The sequence below is a fragment of the Podarcis bocagei genome (assembly GCF_964188305.1).
Source record: "Podarcis bocagei genome assembly, chromosome: 2".
NCBI lineage: Eukaryota > Metazoa > Chordata > Lepidosauria > Squamata > Lacertidae > Podarcis > Podarcis bocagei.
Genome location: NC_138126.1, coordinates 31,135,875 through 31,153,077, shown reverse-complemented (window position 1 = coordinate 31,153,077; position 17,203 = coordinate 31,135,875). Strand labels below are relative to the sequence as shown.

The following is a 17,203-nucleotide window of genomic DNA, read 5'->3' as shown; positions in this document are numbered from 1 at the left end:
TTTTGACACATTGGCCTATTACTTCATTATTTATTCTGGTGTTTACAGTGATGTTGGCTATAATTAGAAACAGGAGGGATCAAAGCCACGAAGGCCTGATATATTCAGATTTAATTCAGCCGCTCTTTCATTTGTGCTCTTATAGAAACAAAGCTTGTCCAACTGTGCTTTGTTGGTTCCCACTGAACTGGAAAGAAAAGAAGAAAATGTCTTGACAAGAATCCGAAACTCTTACTTGTAATACTATTCAAGTAAATTATTACCAAGTGAAGCTTGTGGGAAGGAAGGCTGGAACAAGTCAGTATTTCCCCCATTCTGAAAGATTATTTGTGCTTCTGGTAGTCGCTTTCAGACTGTGTTCTTGGGGAACCAGGAATCCTTCAGAGCTTAGCTGGGGCTAAGATGAGTCATAGCAGACAAGCTCGCCTTAAAAATAGCTTGCCCATCTCTTCAGCCTTCAGGTGAATGCTGGATGTGTCTAAGGCACTCTGAGGTCGTGCGTCATAAGGGTGAGCCTCACAGGTCTGGCTAGTTCCTTACATGAATTTATCACTCAGAATGTGACCATGATAGATGCTTAGTGGTCCACAGACAAGCTACAAGTAGAAAGTTTGAAAAACATTAGCAGAGGATGATGACACCTATTTAATTTTTCTTTGGGTTGATTCCATCAATCGGTTTTACTCGGAGGTGTGACTGGTACATTGAGGGTCAGAAAGTGAACTAACACTGACAAGTGGCCTTGGTATCTGGGTGTTGTTGTTTTTTTAACTCTTGCATTTTGTCTGCCCTGTTGTTTTTGACTTGACTTACCAGTGACGCTGTGGGTTAAACCACAGAGCCTAGGACTTGCCGATCAGAAGGTGGGCGGTTCAAATCCCTGCGACGGGGTGAGCTCCCGTTGCTCGGTCCCAGCTTCTGCCAACCTAGCAGTTCGAAAGCACGTCAAAGTGCAAGTAGATAAATAGGTACCACTCCGGCGGGAAGGTAAATGGCGCTTCCGTGTGCTGCTCTGGTTCGCTTAGTCATGCTGGCCACATGATCCGGAAGCTGTACGCCGGCTCCCTCGGCCAATAAAGCGAGATGAGCTCCGCAACCCCAGAGTCGGTCACGACTGGACCTAATGGTCAGGGGTCCCTTTACCTTTACCTACTTGGGTGAGATACCTTGAGCTATTTGCATTGAACTTTCCTTTCTGCAAAACAAAAACAAAAGCTCTCTGCTTGGATAACATAGCCTGGGTCTTGTATGGTAATCTGGGAAGGGGATGTTGAGGGTTGGCTGGATCCTTTCAGCATTTGGTTTTGAGTTCTTCCAACCCTGCTTCTCTGTATTTTTCTTCGAGTGGAGAGCTAACTCTTTATAGCAAAGTGTACTGAGTAAAATAGGGCAAGCCTTGTGCCCTATATTCCATGTAGAACAGAAAAGGGAAATAGTTTGGGTGGAATCCAACATAGCGCTAAATTGTTTTGTCAACATAAGGATTTCTGCTTCTGTAATGGAACATTCACCTTCTCTCTCCCCCCAGCCCCCCAAGAGCACCATCCAAATCTGTTCTAGGGGTTCACCCAACTCTCTGAAGTAGACTAGGAGAGAGCATGGGCTCACACCGGGGGGAAGAGATGGGGTGAAAGTCGCCTTGCGGAAGTGGGAATCCCTGCACTTGTGGGATGGGTTAATTGAATGCCGCCCTGTATGTTTAAGTAAGGCTGAAGTGAAACGGAAATCTTCTTTAAGTACTCTGTGACTTGGGCATTCTGCTTGACGGCTTGAGCTCCCACAGTTAGCCAGTGGCAAGATACACGCCATGTTCTGCTCTTAAATCCTCGCAGACAGGGTAAGACATTTTCAAGCATTACGAATCAAGTTCATTTTCAGAGATGTGAATAACTCAGATTGCGCCTGGCATCCGGGCTCCGGAAAACGGAATTCTCCTGTGTCTTATGTCAAACTTTTCTTTGGCAGAGGCATCTAAGCTGGATTCCTAATGAGAGTTTGGCACTCTGATCCTATAGATGTGCTACAGCTGTGACAGCAAAAAGAGTAGCTCACGTCAGTTTTAGCTATAGTGGTGCCCAGCACTTGACAAGTGAGGCAAAGCTATCAAATTCCACTGTCTCTTATTTACTGGAAAATGTGATGTGTGCAGCATTGTGTGGGTGGAGCTGATCTGTGGCTGCTGAACTACGCTTAGGATGTATCCATGATATGTGGACGCAGCCATGTTAATCACCCAAATTCTGCACCAACAGAGGGGCTCAGGCAGCTGTTTGGCACTACTTTGTCATTTACCCAGCAATTTTCTGGGTGGACTATGCTTTGGTTCCTTTACCAGTTGGCTACACTGGTTAGTGAGCACTGGTCTATAAGTATCACATTTACTTGAATGGATAATTTATTAGAAATTATTTGCTGACGAAGATTCATCTTTGAAACAGTTGACTTAATCTGGAAACACTGTTGGTATTCCCTGACAGCAATTCATTACGTTGACTATTTCTTGTTTATGGACTTATACATACATTATATAATGATGTTTATGATTTGTAAATTTTGGATTATATTCTAACTACGAACAATAATACATTTACCATACTTTATTAGCCACGTGTTGCAGCTGTAGTTGAGCAGATTGGTTCCTTTATCAGCATGGGAAACAAACCCAACTACCCCAAGTGGATCATTCAGGAAATCACTGAAACAGAGCAGCAAGTCTCTTGCAATGCACCCTCAAGTTGCTTCTTAAAAAATGCTTTGCATGCATTCTTGGCAATTGTACAACTCCTCTGTAAGGTAACTGTGACGCTATCCTTGGCTTCAAGTTGGGAACCTCCAAGTTTGAGGTATTGACATGACCAGTTGAACAATGAAGTTATGGACCTGGTAATGTATTAGGTTTCAGATACGTTTTGAAGGAAGACTAAGGTGTGTGCCATCTCTCAATTTAGCTATTATGAAAGAGTCTAGATTTCTTAGAGCAAGAAATGAATGGCTTCTTGCTTAAATTATGAAACAAAACAAAATTACTTTCACAACACTTCGCAGGAGGAAATTGGTGTTGTCTTGCAGGATGTTTATTATTCTTTACATTTACCTGCCAGTTCTTGATTTTCAACCCCCAATGATTTTGTTGAAAATACGTTTTCATACAGGAAGCATTGATCTATTGACTATTCTATGTGCAAAACTGAAAATGCTCTTTAGCAATTATTGTATTGAACTTTATTGCAGCTCCTCCAGCTAAATTAATGAAATCTTCCAGACAATAGATTTATTTTCCATTTATTAAGAAGCTCGATGGAAAATGTACTCCCTCTCCCACGTTAGTCTCACAACAGGCATGCTTCGGAGATATTTTAGGTTCCGTTCCTGACCACCACAATAAAGTGAATAAAGCAAGTCACACAGTTAGTTAGTTAGTTAGTTAGTTAGTTAGTTAGTTTCCCAGTGCACATAAAAGTTATGTTTACACTATACTGTAGTCCATTAGGCCAGAAGGGGTGGGAGTGGGAGTGGCAGGGGGCTTCCTTCCCCTGAAAGCAGCCAGGCTGTCTTCAGCTGCACCCACATCCTTGTAAGGAGGTATGCCTGTATTGGCCCACTGTTGTTGATAATGATCATAGAATAATAGAATCGTAGAATTGGAAAGGACCCTGAGGATAATCAAATCCAATACCATGCAATTCAAGAATATGCAACTGTCCCAAATGGGGATGCAACCTGCAATCTTGGTGTTCACCCAGTAAGCTTCATGGCTCTCCTTTATCCGATCTAATACATTTGTTTGTTGGCTTTGAATGTGTGTCATTATGGGGTGTGTGTGTGTGTGTGTGTGTGTGTGTGTGTGTGTGTGTGAAGTTGTAGCTGAGCATGATTCAGAGGTAACAGAGAGCCTGGAGCAGCATTTCCCAGCCTTTCACTTTCTAGAGGTATTGGACTACAACTTCCATCAGGCCCAGCCAGAGCACAGCCAATGGTAAGGGATGATGGGAGTTGTAGTTCTAGAACATACTGAGGGCACCATATTTGTTACTTCAGTCCCTACAGTATAGGAAACTGTTTAACTGTTTAGTAAAGATGCCAGGCCCAAATCTTTTTGTGGTTGTGTCAGCAAAGGTCCTCCCTTGCCTTCCCCACCCCCCTCAACCCCATTGCCTACATGGAATTTTTCCTTAGCAGATGTTTAGAAGCATTAATAATTGTGTTTTCCCCTTCACCTCTAAAAGCTGCCTAATTTGGCTTAGCAGTCAGAGTGAAAAATAATAATTAATGTGACTCATCCATCTAGAAAGTGTAACACATAACACAAAATGAATTGAAATAGTGCCTCAGAAATACAATGTGTTATATGTATCATGATATAATTTTTCCCTGTAGAAGGAAGTGATGCAAATGAAGAGAGTTATCAGCTGATGAATTAATTTGCCTCTCAGGATGCCTTGTACGGTTTCTCTCCCCCCCCCAAAAAAAACACCTTATTGTGATTTAATAGTTGTAGAGATATTTATTTATTTTTTTGTAGCTAAAAATGTAGAAGAATAGCGTAGCCTGGAACCAGACTGTAAATAATTCATTTTGCACGTAAAGTGTTGGTATGTTAAAGCCTAAGAATAGTGGATTATAGCAGTAAATTCTTACCTTCCTGCTGTTCCACAACACTCGGTTGTTTGTGCTTACACTTAAAAGGGGCCACCTACAGAGAAATCTGCACTCCCTCTCTCTACCTTGGGTGAAATTAACTTCTCACTGCAGAAAGATATACATACTTCCCCCCCCATTCCATGTGAAACCTGGATGTGGCAAGAGAGTAAGCTAAAGTAATTCGTTCTTCCCGTCGCCACTTCTTTAAGTCCCTGCAAAACGTGTCTTAAACCTCTTTTGCTCCCAGCCCAACCATATGCCTATGTGCTAGAGCAGGGGTAGGGAACCTGTGGCCAATCACATGCTGTTGGACTCCAACTCCCATCAGCCCCAGTCAGTGTGCCCATTGGTCAGGGATGATTGGAGTTGTAGTCCAGCAACATGTGATTGGCCACAGGTTCCCCACCCCCCTGTCTAGAGGTTTACTTTCTATTATAAGGCCCTTTCACTTTCCCACTGCTGGTGGAGAGCAGGGAGACTCATCCCCCCCCCCGAATCAGTCCAGTATTAGCACATCTCTTTCCCTGTTTACCCAAACTGCAGTTTTCAAGTGGCAATAATTAACAGTAATATCAATGATATTAAAATTACTCACGATATAGCTTGAACAATAAAACCCATCTCAGCCGTGGATATGTGTAGCATCGCTAAGTAAAGCTCCAGTCCTATCAGCTTAACCTCAGCAACAAGATCTAATACAGCTGCAAAGGTCTTGAAATGCTTCCATAAGGTGGCCAGACTCTGGATTTAGTAAGCCAAGAGAAAATAATCCAGTGGAAGAGTGTTCTGTAACTGTGGGGCAGTCACTGAGGACATGATGGCATACTTCCTGATGCAGGTGAGAATGCTGGCAAAGGTGGTATGTTTATTAATATCTAAGATTAGAATACCTAATATCAGGACCACAATACCTCAAGGACCACCTCTTTCCATATGAACCTAGCCGGACCCTGAGATCATCTTCTGAGGCCTTCCTTCGTGTTCTTCCTCCTTGAGAGGTTCGGAGGGTGGCAACATGAGAACGGGCCTTCTCTGCAGTGGCTCCCCATCTATGGAATGCTCTCCTCAGGGAAGTTCATCTAAATGAAGTTCATCTAAATGGCTCACCTAAATGAAGGTGCCAGGCAAAAAGGTTCCTTTTTGACCAGGCCTTCGGTTGACCCGATTGACATCCTGTACCCTTTTAAAATGTGGCTCTTTTTTGAGGGGCATTATTGGGTTATTGTTCTTATTTTGATTTTATATATTGTGATCTTTTTTGTGAACTACCCTCCGGGTATAGGGCGGTATATACATTCAATAAATATAATTATTATTATTATTATTATTATTATTATTATTATTATTATTATTAATGCCCACAAATGATCTAAGTAATTGCCCTTAATCATGGGTGAAGAGGTAGTCTCTTATTGATAATTAAAATAGAAAGTGTCTGCATAAGGAAGAAAATCTTGATAAAAACAGTTCTTTGGCAAGCTGCCGCAGTTGCTTGTGAAACTCCCTCGTCGTTGTAATTCAGTTTGGAGTATTGAATGTGGAGAACTACGTAATTGCTTTTCTTTCTGCCCTATCCAACTTCAGCTCCTTTAGTCTTGCGCAAGTAGAAAATTGCAAGTTATCCGAGCCAAGATGTACAATGGCTTCCCTATGAATAAGAGCCAAAAGGAAAGGAAGAGAGCAGATGTCCGTCTTGTTGAAAATTGGCATGTCACAGGAGCCACAGATTTGTAAGAAACCAGTGAGGTTATCCCAGTTGGAAGTCCATTAAGTTTATAGCATTTCACAGCTTCTGCACTGTGGGAAGAAAGCGCACTGTAGAGAAGTTGTCTCTAGTGTTCGTTGTTCAGGAATAGGAGCGCACTGAATAAAGGCAGCCCTATAAATATGGGTTGTAAATGTGATGCTGTGGTGTCGAGATGCCAGAGACGACGAGAATGTCAAGTCTTCAGTAAATAGTCCCGGTCTACATGTGGGGTAGACCGAGACGAGTGGACAAATGGACAATGCTGTTTTGGACCAGAGACGGGGAATCACAGCTTTGAACGCTCTGTTACAAAATCCCCTTGCAAATAGACAGCCAGCAGGCAAAGTGCTGGCTTCTAGTTTGAAGATTGTTGGGGTGATTCAATTAACAATTCACCCCACCCACCTTAAAAATATGAAAGCTTTGTGTCAGGGCATTGTCTGGGTGTGTCAGGAGCTGTGGGACCCAGCCAGTAGTCAGGACTGAAGAGCAAGTCAGGAAAACCAGGAGGAAGCTTCAAGGAGCAAGGGCAGGAGTCAGGACCAAAAGATAACCAAGGATGCAGGAATGTGCCAGAGTTCAGGAACACCTGGCAAGATTCAGTTGATACAGGATGATTTTGATACCCTTTCCTGTCCAAGAAGATTCAGTGGTTATGTTGGATCGGAAGAGGCTATCAAATGTTGGAAGCTTCTTCTCTTAGAAGACTGCTGCCTGCAACTCTGCACTTCATCAGACGGGGCAACTTCTAACACAGGCATGTCCCAACTCCCAAGAGACTGTGATCTACTCCCAGTATAAAAAAACTGGCAGTGATCTACCCATTGTCATTGGAGGGAGGAGGAGTGCGTGTAGGGTGGGTGGATTGCCCAGAATTGTTGAGCTTTTTGGGGGGAGGATTGCACAGAGTTGTTGAGCTTTTTCCGTAACTTTTGTACACGATAAGGATTGCAGGATCAGCTGGGGATCTACCAGTAGATCGCGATCTACTGGTTGGACATCCTTGTACAGATCAGGCAACTTCTGACACAGTGCCCGCCTGCACTATGCATTTAAAATAGTAGAATTCCACTTTCAAGAGTTGTGACTTCCCCCAAAGAATCAGGGTAATAGTAGTTTGTTAAGGGTGCTGAGAATAGTTAGGAGACCCCTGTTTCTCTCTCTGTCCCGCCCCCCCCCCCAAGCTACAGTTCCCAGAGTTCCTTGGGGAGAGTGATTGGTTGTTAAACCACTCTGGGAATTGTAGCTCTGCTCACTATTCAGTATAGTTTGAATTTCCCTTTAATCACGTTGGTCATTTGCTTGTCTGTTTTTCTGTAGATTGTAAAGGTGATCTTGAAATACTCTTTATCCTCTAGGTCAGGGGTCAGCAAGGTTTATCTTGCCTGGGCTGGATCCGTCCCTCAGAGATCCCTCTGTGGGCCGGATCGTGCACATGTGTGAGCACGCGCGCATGCAATTTTCAGCATCTGTGCATACGCAGATGTGATTTCCAGCGCCGCAGAAGCAAGTCCTCACACTGCGCTGCTCTGGTTTAGCGCAGCGCATGAGTGGGCAACTCAGTTCAGGGGCAGCTCGTGGGCCGGTCAAATGACCTCTATTGGCCTTAGGTTGCTGACCCCTGCTCCAGGTCTTCCTGGAAAGTTAGTGACCTCCACTAATCACTTTGTGCCTGCCCTTTGTCTTGGTCAGGGGTCTGCAACCTTTAAGACAAAAAGAGCCACTTGGACACGTTTCCGAAGAAAAAACAACTGGGAGCCGCAAAATCATTGCGACATTTAAAACAAATATAACACTGCATATATTGTTTCTTACCTTAATGTCCGATCTGACAGCGGGCGGGAAGGTGACGTCGGGACGGTGCATGACTAACGCACGGACCGCCCCCATGCGACGTCATAGCCAGTACAGCGCCCGCCACAGTGGGGAGTGTTGGGGCGCACAATGTGCCTCCTCCCCTCGCTAGTATCCGCCCCGGAGCCACAGCAAAGGTGTAAAAGAGCCACATGCGGCTCCGGAGCCGCGGGTTGCAGACCCCTGGTCTTGGTAGTTCCTTCCCAATCAATCCATTGTTTGCGTATTACATAAAGGAACCTTGAAAGTCTACATCTCCAAACAAGTCTTTATGGCCCTAGAGTTAACTAACATGCTTGCTTTCACTGTGGCATTGCTCCGTTGCACAAGATTTGGTTTTGATATATTGCGATTTATTGGTTAATTTATAAATAAGGAGCTTGTGTAATGTCTTGGACAAGGTGTCAGACACTAGACGTGGAAACCACTGGGTGACCCCCAGGGCATAATCACAATGTCTCAGCCCAGCCTGAGAAATCAGAACTCTAAACAGGTACACCCAAAGACATTTAGCAAGGGGTTACCAATGGGGTGCCTGTGGGCACACATATTAATATTAATAGTATTATATAGTATGTTTTGACTGGTGCCCAGAGGATTTTCTCACCACCACCACCACCATAGGCATGGAAGAAACATGCTATTGTAACCAACATAATAGATTGCAGTGTGTGCTTGGGTTTGTGTGTGTGTATGTGTGTGTGTGTAGCCGCAATAGTGTTATCCAGTTTGCATATATGCCCACGACGAACCCAAAAAGGTTGTCAACCCCTTTGATTTAGTGATCCTAAATGTCTAGATTGCACTCTTAAGATCTTTTGTGATGTTGAAGGGAAATCCTGCATTTCAACTCTTGGGTCATGCAGTTCAGTCAAAGCTATGCCCCTGCATCTTTTTGTGTGATCTGAAGGGAAACCTGCAATGCACTCCTTAAATCATGCTCTGCATTCACTTCTGGCCACTTAATATTGAAGGGAAATATTTGGTGTCTTGCCCCAGGTGACCATTTAGAATGCTTGTATGGTTAGCTGGCACTGATTGCAAAAACATGTTAGGAATTATGAGGAGTAGTAATTTATCTCGCACCTCATCCTAAAAGCCTCAGGCCAGGAAGAGTATTTTTTTAAAAAATAAATAAAAGAAAACCTAGATCTAAAATGCATGTTTAAAAATGAATTAAATCTATATGAACCCTGTTCCACTAAAAGCTTAAAAGGAGTTAACTCTGTGGCACTTATTGTGTAATCCCTTGACTTCTAATTGCTTTCTGTCACAAGGTAGCATTTATTTGGCATATTATTTTGCTGGCAGTTAAGTGCATCCATTCTGCACAATGCTGGAATGGAAACTGATGTTGCTGTTACTTACAAAGGATGTCTAATGTCTAGACACCACGCAAACACTTTTCAATATCTTAACTTTCTCCCTTGTTTACAGCGTGCGCATTGTTCACCATGCAACGGTCATTCATAATTTGGGGAGCAGTTCACAGTCAAGGTGCACATACAGGGTTCTGGTGTGGGGTGATAGTGTGACATTCCAGGGAGCATTGAAGTTCTGGTACAGGCAATCTCTTTCCTTCCCCACATGACAGTGACTAGACTCTCACAGATCCACACTGGATTTGTAACCTGCGGGGTGATTTTGGATGGCGAGAGCTTAAGGAGAGTTGCTGCTTTTGTTCTCACAATTATTATTTTTTTTCTGTAGGATGGGATGAGAGAGATTCTGCTTTGTATCTCCAGCAGGAGATTGCTAACTAATCTACCGAACCTTGCACACAGGAGCAGGCTGTAGACATAGCCACATGCTAGGTTCTCTGTACATTAACAGGTGCTTGTTGGCTGGGTTGGAGATCCTCAGAAGAAACTCTCTTTTAGATGGGAAGCAGAATTCAGAAAGCTTGAGGAACACTACCAAACTCAAAGCTAAACCAGAGATCTGTTTACATCGAAAGAAAGTAGATTTGGTTGAAACACTCCAAAATATTACACAAGTTCAGCAGTGCAAAAGCTGGTATATTGTGGGTCTCGTAATTAAACGCAGAAAGGTAGTAACAGGGGCCAAGGCAGAAAATCTTTGCTTTCCTTCTAGATCAGCGATCTAGTACCAAGCCATGACTTCTCTCCCTTCCAGTGATACCGTTGATTTTCCTATTTCTGTCGTAGAACTCATTTTCCGCTTCACTTTGTTCTACTTTAAGCGACTCAGTTGTAGACCATCTAAGACTGCTCACCGACCCGACTCTTGGCTTGAAACCTTATTGTTCTAATCGGTACATTCAACTGGTGGCATTCTATAGCTTGCTTGCTTGCTTTCAGGCAAAGTTCCAGGGATATAAATCTAACAGCCCACTGTTGTGATCACACCATTGCCACCATCTTCCCACCCTGTGGGGTCTACAATGAAATAATTTGTAGGTACCTGCTGGGGATACTCCCGATATGGGTATGTTCCTTTAGGAGCATGAATTGTAACAGACAACTCTTGGGGTCTGTGTTGTCTCTGCAGTTCTACAACATTGTTCTGAATGTCCATTACATAAATATTCTACCAGATTATAATTATTGTTATGCATCGTCGTCGTAACAAGCCCACCAGTTATTTGTCCTAGTAACAGAATTAAGGGTTTACTTCAGATGTGTGCGTGTGTATAATAGCCCTGGGAAGGGTTGTTATTTTGTTATTATCGTGTGTGTTGACAGAACGGAAATTCATTGCTTACTTCTGATTGCTTTGTGGCTTTAGAATTCATTGGTATCTCGTCTACAATGAGGAGCAGTGTTGGACTGTGTGCTGCCATGAAATAATAATAATAATAATAATAATAATAATAATAATAATAATAATAATAATATATAATATGTTATTTATACCCCACCCATCTGGCTGGGCTTCCTGTTATAGACTGGGACAATACAGTTGTTTCCGCCAGTTCGCTGTTCCAGAAGGAAGTAGCAGGTACTAGGAACTGTGTGTGATGGGGAAATAGAAAGCTGCCCATGTTGCTCAGAGTTGTCTGTCCTAACTGGCAGCTGTCTGTACTGAAATTGGCAGGGTTTCAAGCAGGAGACTTTCCCTGGCCTACCTGGAGATACCAAGGATCAAAGCTTTTGCTTGCAGGGCCTGTGCTGTCCACTCAGACCTGTGACCTGTTCCTTTAGGTGCAATGATGTACTCAATGAAGAATTCTCAGGGTATGAAACGGCACTCTTTACAGAGGTGTGAGCACTTGCTGGGTGTGTGTGTGTGTGTGTAATCTTTCCTCTTAATTTTCCCATTCTGCCCAATCCTTCCCCCAAGCTGGCTTTTGTGTGTCATTATCAGGTTGGATCCGGATGTGCAGCAGTGGCTTGTCCCATTTCCCAATCAGCTTTGCACCTTTTCTCCCTGCATTGCTTGCGCCTTTATTGCAGGATTTCCCTAGGTTCTCTTTAAAGGGATTGCCATTTCATATTGTCTTTCTTCTCCTCTGATCTGCTTGGCTAGATCCCGGGACAAAAGTGGGCTCTGCCAGTCAGGTCTGGAGGAAGTGGAATCGGCATATTCCTCATACAAAGAGAAGCAGGCTTCCACTGTGTTGCTTTAACCTGCTGCGTGATGACACATTACAAATATAAATATATAAGCAGATACAGTGGTACCTCTGGTTACGTACTTAATTTGTTCCGGAGGTCCGTTCTTAACCTGAAACTGTTCTTAACCTGAAACACCACTTTAGCTAATGGGGCCTCCCGCTGCCGCCGCACCACTGGAGCATGATTTCTGTTCTCATCCTGAAGCAAAGTTCTTAACCGGAGGTACTATTCCTGGGTTAGCAGAGTCTGTAACCTGAAGCGTATGTAACCTGAAGTGTATGTAACCCGAGGTACCACTGTAGTCAAAATGAGTGGACTGGTAGTTACCCAACTGTTTTTAATACTCCAGATCCTGTATAATGAATATCACACGTTTACTTTTTTGCCCTTTGCTTCCCCTTCTGAACTATTGCACTGGTGTGGTTGCGATTAATTTGTCAAGCCTGACTTTAGAGACCTGCTCTACAATCTATTCACTCAGCTTTTAGGGAAATTAGGATCAAGTAGTTCTCCTTGCAAAGGGACCAAACTGACAGTAGTTTACAATGTATGGTGGACATTGCTTGGAGGGCAAATGCCCTTAGGAGCCTGAATTGCCTTGGAACAACAGCTGTTGTTCTTTTGTCATTCACAGTCCCTGCCAGGAGTCAAGGAGGAACAGAAGTCTCCCTTCTCCAGACAGCAGCTGTTCCTCTTCATTTGTACACTGGGTTGTAGAGAGAAGCGGGTAGCAGCTGACTCCTCTTCCCACCTGCACATAAACAAGTTTGCATGCATCGAAAGTGAGGGGAAGAGGTCTGGGTTGGAGTCCAGAATCACCACCCACTCCCACTGTTTCTGCTATGGCTTTAGCACTGCCAAAGTTGAGCTGCTGTTTTCTTCCTCACTGTAGAATGGATCCACTTCTTCTTCTGTTTTGATGCAGTCACTTGTGAAAATTGGAATAGAGGAAAGAAAGATACTACAGGGTGCCAACTTTTGGGGGGTCCTTGGCACATTTACAAACTGGAGAAATTGTTGTGGGCATGAAACACACAAACCCTTTCCAACTATATTGGAGTGGGGTGGGGTTTCCATGACTCTTTGACCCAGAATGTGACCCGAATCTATGGAGCAAGACTTCCTTGAGGAATCCTCTTGGTTTAAGCTTCTTAGAGGGCCTGGATGTGGGTAGGCAAACTAAGGCCCAGGGGCTGGATCTGGCCCAGTCGCCTTCTCAGTCTGGCCCGCAGGCGGTCTGGAAATCAGCATGTTTTTACATGAGCATAATGTGTCCTTTTATTTAAAATGCATCTCTGGGTTATTTGTGGGGCATAGGAATTTGTTCATCCCCCCCATATAGTCCGGCCCCCCACAAGGTCTGAGGGACAGTGAACTGGCCCCCTGCTGAAAAAGTTTGCTGACCCTTGGGGTAAAAACTGGCTCAGCAATGCAACATCTTTGGGTTGTTAGGAACACAGTCGGTGTTGTCAAGAGTTCTCTGTAGAGGTGTTGGAGCTGGGTGCATTTTTCAGGGTTTAGTCACAGTTTATTGGGATAGTTCTGATTATGTGTCACAGGTAATTAGTTCATACTTGTGCCTGGCCACTAATCAGGTTGCCTTTTCTGGAAATATGGAGCAGGTTGTCTCTGTCTGTTCCATTTTCGTGTTGCCGTCAGCAGACCTGCAGAGCTCTCTTTCTCCCTTGCCTACCATTTAACTGTGATTTAGGTGACAGATGCAAAAGAGGTAAGGCAGTCTTTCCAAATTATCAGATGACATGGCTGAAGAGGGTGACCTTTAAATGATACAGGATCCCCTGAGCTGTTGAAGATTTTCAGAACCACAAGAACATAATATCCAAGTGGAGATGGAATGGGACCCTCTCAGATGATTCCAAGTTGGATGAGTAAAACTATATCACTGATTCAAAGAAGTCAGTAGGGAGACACACCCAACTACACTATCTGTAAAAATTTAATTTTATACTTTTCAAGGTCTGCATATTATGGCATAAGGCTTCCTGGGAGATAATAGACAAAATACATCCATTTACCATTGTTCTACACAGCTTGAGAATGCAAACCTTACTAGTTTAAATTGCTGTCATCCAAATTAATTCACTCTACCAACCACAGCCAAAGGTAAAAGTATTATTAAAAATATTTAAAAGCACACAAATGGATTGGAAGGGGCCTTTGGTGGGCACCAAAAGTGAGTTTCTGGGGGTACCGTGGTACCACCCTAGGACACAATTTTTTTCCAGAGGGTTATTGTTAGGACCTCCCCTCCCCCCAAAAAATGACCCTTGTCTTTCATCTGGGTAAAAGACACTCATGCCTTTAATTTTCTTCTGCTTAAGAAAATGTATTTGATAGAGTACCATTCACTTCTCCCCACCCACTTTCTTTAATAATTAGTTTTTAAGTAGTTATGTGTACGTTATAGGCATAATGGCAGAGGCTGATCCCCAGGAAAGACCAACTGATTCAAGAAATGTGTATGTGTCTATCCGAGTTGGTCTTCTTAAAATTTGCCTGGCTTATTTTGGGTTGTGGCTTCCAGGTTTCCAGTAGGAGAAACTCTACACATATTGGCAGAGTGTCTTCAGACTGCAGCACAGGGAAGTAACAGTTATCATTTATTAAATTTATATCCTGCACTTCCTCTCAAAGGAGCCCTGTTTTTACAGGTGAAAGTAAGCTGACTCCTAGATTACCTGGAAGACTTTAGGTACTGGGTTCATCCCAAAGAGTTGGGAACATTTACAATATTTTACAAGTACAGGCCCAGTTCAGATGATCTTTTGAGGCTTCGTGTCCATGTGGTTTATGAAGCCAGAAACAAGGGTTGGGACCAAGTTCCCTTCCTCTCCTCCTCCTTTTCGGTTCTTTGGAGTGAAGGTCCTGACTGAAGTCCCCTGTTAAATCTCTGCTGGGAAACTCTGGATTAATGTCAGGTGACAAACCAGTACAGGGGTCAGCAAACTTTCAGCAGGGGGCCGGCCCACTGTCCCTCAGACCTTGTGGGGGGCCGGACCAAAGAGATCTTTCAGACAGGGGTGTTAAAGACCGAAGGACAAGACCAGTACCAACAGCTCTTAAAGAAGCCCTCAGATGTCAAGGAGATAAACAACTATCTGACTTTTAGAAGACATCTGAAGGCAGCCCTGTTTAGGGAAGTTTTTAATGTTTGATGTTTTATTCAGTTTTTAATCTGTTGGGAGCCACCCAGAGTGGCTGGGGAAACCTAACCTAACTTGTCCCAACTGCCCCATCATAAATTCTCTAACTGTTCTCATTTGTTCATGCACATCCCTAAACTGCTTTCTGAAGACTGTTCATATGCTTTAATTGTGGTGCAATATCAGATAGTTGTTTTAATATAATGCAAAAGTAATTGAGGTGACTGAATGCAGGCTTCTTGAAGTGTTGTTCTAATATTACAGTAAGCAAGTTTCTGATTAATTTAGCCTCAGGGTGTCAACTTTTATTAAGCAACCTAACAGGAAACCTTGCACAACAAAAGAAGAGCATAGCTGAGAAAGAGCAGAGAGAGACAGTGAGCAAGAGCTCTGATTTTTCAGAATAACTTTCTGACTGTGGTCTAATTTTGGATTCCTTTCAAGTAGTTAGCTTTTTAATGAAGTTACTTTTGCTTGGGAACACGTTCTTATTCAAAGTTTTATCATTCAAACGGTTTCAAAATTTTGCAAAATGCCTCACTGAGCATTTTAAGTGCTTTTCTTTTCTTCAATATCTGATGTTTTAATTTCTCTACTAAATTCCCTATTAATTAAGATCGGTTTTTGCTGAAAGGAAAACTCGAAACTGGAATTTCTCTTTGACAAAACTACTCCTTAAAAAGAAACTGTTTGTGTGAAATCAGTTGCTCAACTGGTTTTTATCTCAAAACCTTTCAGAGTAGGTAGAGTCGTGGCCTCTGACACTGTTCTTTAGAAATTAATAGTGAAATTTGGGTTTTTCCCTGTTCAGGAACTCAGCAGAGAAAAGGGTGAACTTATTGCCGATTTAAAGATTGCAGGGGAAAAGAGACTGAATTTGGTTTGCCTGTTTTTCTGTGTCTCCTCTTAAATAACATTGAACAGGAAAACCCTCCTGAGTTGGTAGTAAGTGTGGTTTGTAGTCATTGTGTACACCCCAGATGGTTCATAAAAACCCTTTGAAATGCCATCTGTCAGGCGTGTGTCCAGCCGGCAGCCTGTCATTTCGCTACAGAAAAGCGGAGGCAGGAATTCCCTTGCCCCTTGTTTTCTTTACTACCTTTCTGAATTGTCGTTGGGAACATTTGCTTAGATGCAGTGAAGCCGAGAGTAATCCTTGCGCTACGCAAAAATGCAGAATGTGGGCGTTTGCAGCCCCGTTGATCCCACAAAATGAGAGGGACTTGCCAGTGAAGCTATATCTTAGGCTACAGTGGAAATTGGTATGTTTTAAGTTACTAGCTTCTTGACGTTACAAGGCTCTTCTAGGTGCATTTATCTTCAGAGCGCAAGTAAAAAGCCAGATGAGACGCAATGGGTCATCCTAAGTGTGAATGAATAAATCAACATCCTGGGCAACTCTTTGTTCTCTGAGCATTCTGGATGAGCAATGGACTTAATTTGTGCCTGTAAGAACAAACTCCATCTGATTCAGATGTGCTTGTTTTTGCTCTGAGCACTCATTGCTGAAGTAGAACATGGAAACTTTAAAGCCCTACAGTTGTATCTCAGTAACAGTGCAAGTATACTCTGCCTTGGTTTGTGAATTTCCCCTCCCCTGAAGGATGTATGGTGTGTGTGTATTTTGGTTGTATGTAGAGAAAACTAATATGTGTAGCTCTTCCACTGAATTTAATGGCAGATGGATGCACTTAGCTTTCCCTTAGTTATATTTAATGGGTTGGATCCAGAGAAACACTGGCTTAAGGGAGTAGGCATGGGAGGTGAATTTTGCACCCCTTCTTCCTCCCTAGAAAGACTCTCCCAAAGATGAGGGGTTCCTGCCAAATGGGGTGGTCTGGGGTGTCAAGAGGGAAGGGGGAGGATTTGTTTTAAAAAAAAAAAATAAGGGGGAACGAGGAAGCACTTTCATTGAGAAGCAACTCATCTTCCAGCCTCCCCTTCCATTCGTGTTCTTTTAGATCCAGCCCATCATATCTAAGCCCATCTGAATTCATAATTCTTACAGAGTGTTTTAGCAGACCACCCTACGTTGATAGAAAAGAGCCTCTGCAACATTCAGATTTCAGCATCCCCAGAAAATTAAGAGCAATTGCTTGAAACAAGTAGAACTATTCAAATGCCTTAGAAAATTAGTCTGCAATTTTGACAGATGTGTTGATGTAATGTAAACAAAGGCGGAGAAGGATGATAAAACGTTAGTAATTGTCATAAAAAGA

The 17,203-nt window shown here is 43.1% G+C and overlaps 1 protein-coding gene across 13 annotated transcripts in view; it reads left to right on the top strand.

Annotated features, from left to right (window-relative positions):
- Nucleotides 1-17,203, top strand: part of MAGI1 (membrane associated guanylate kinase, WW and PDZ domain containing 1) — a 483,098-nt gene that overhangs the window by 342,713 nt on the left and 123,182 nt on the right. The window lies entirely within an intron of this gene.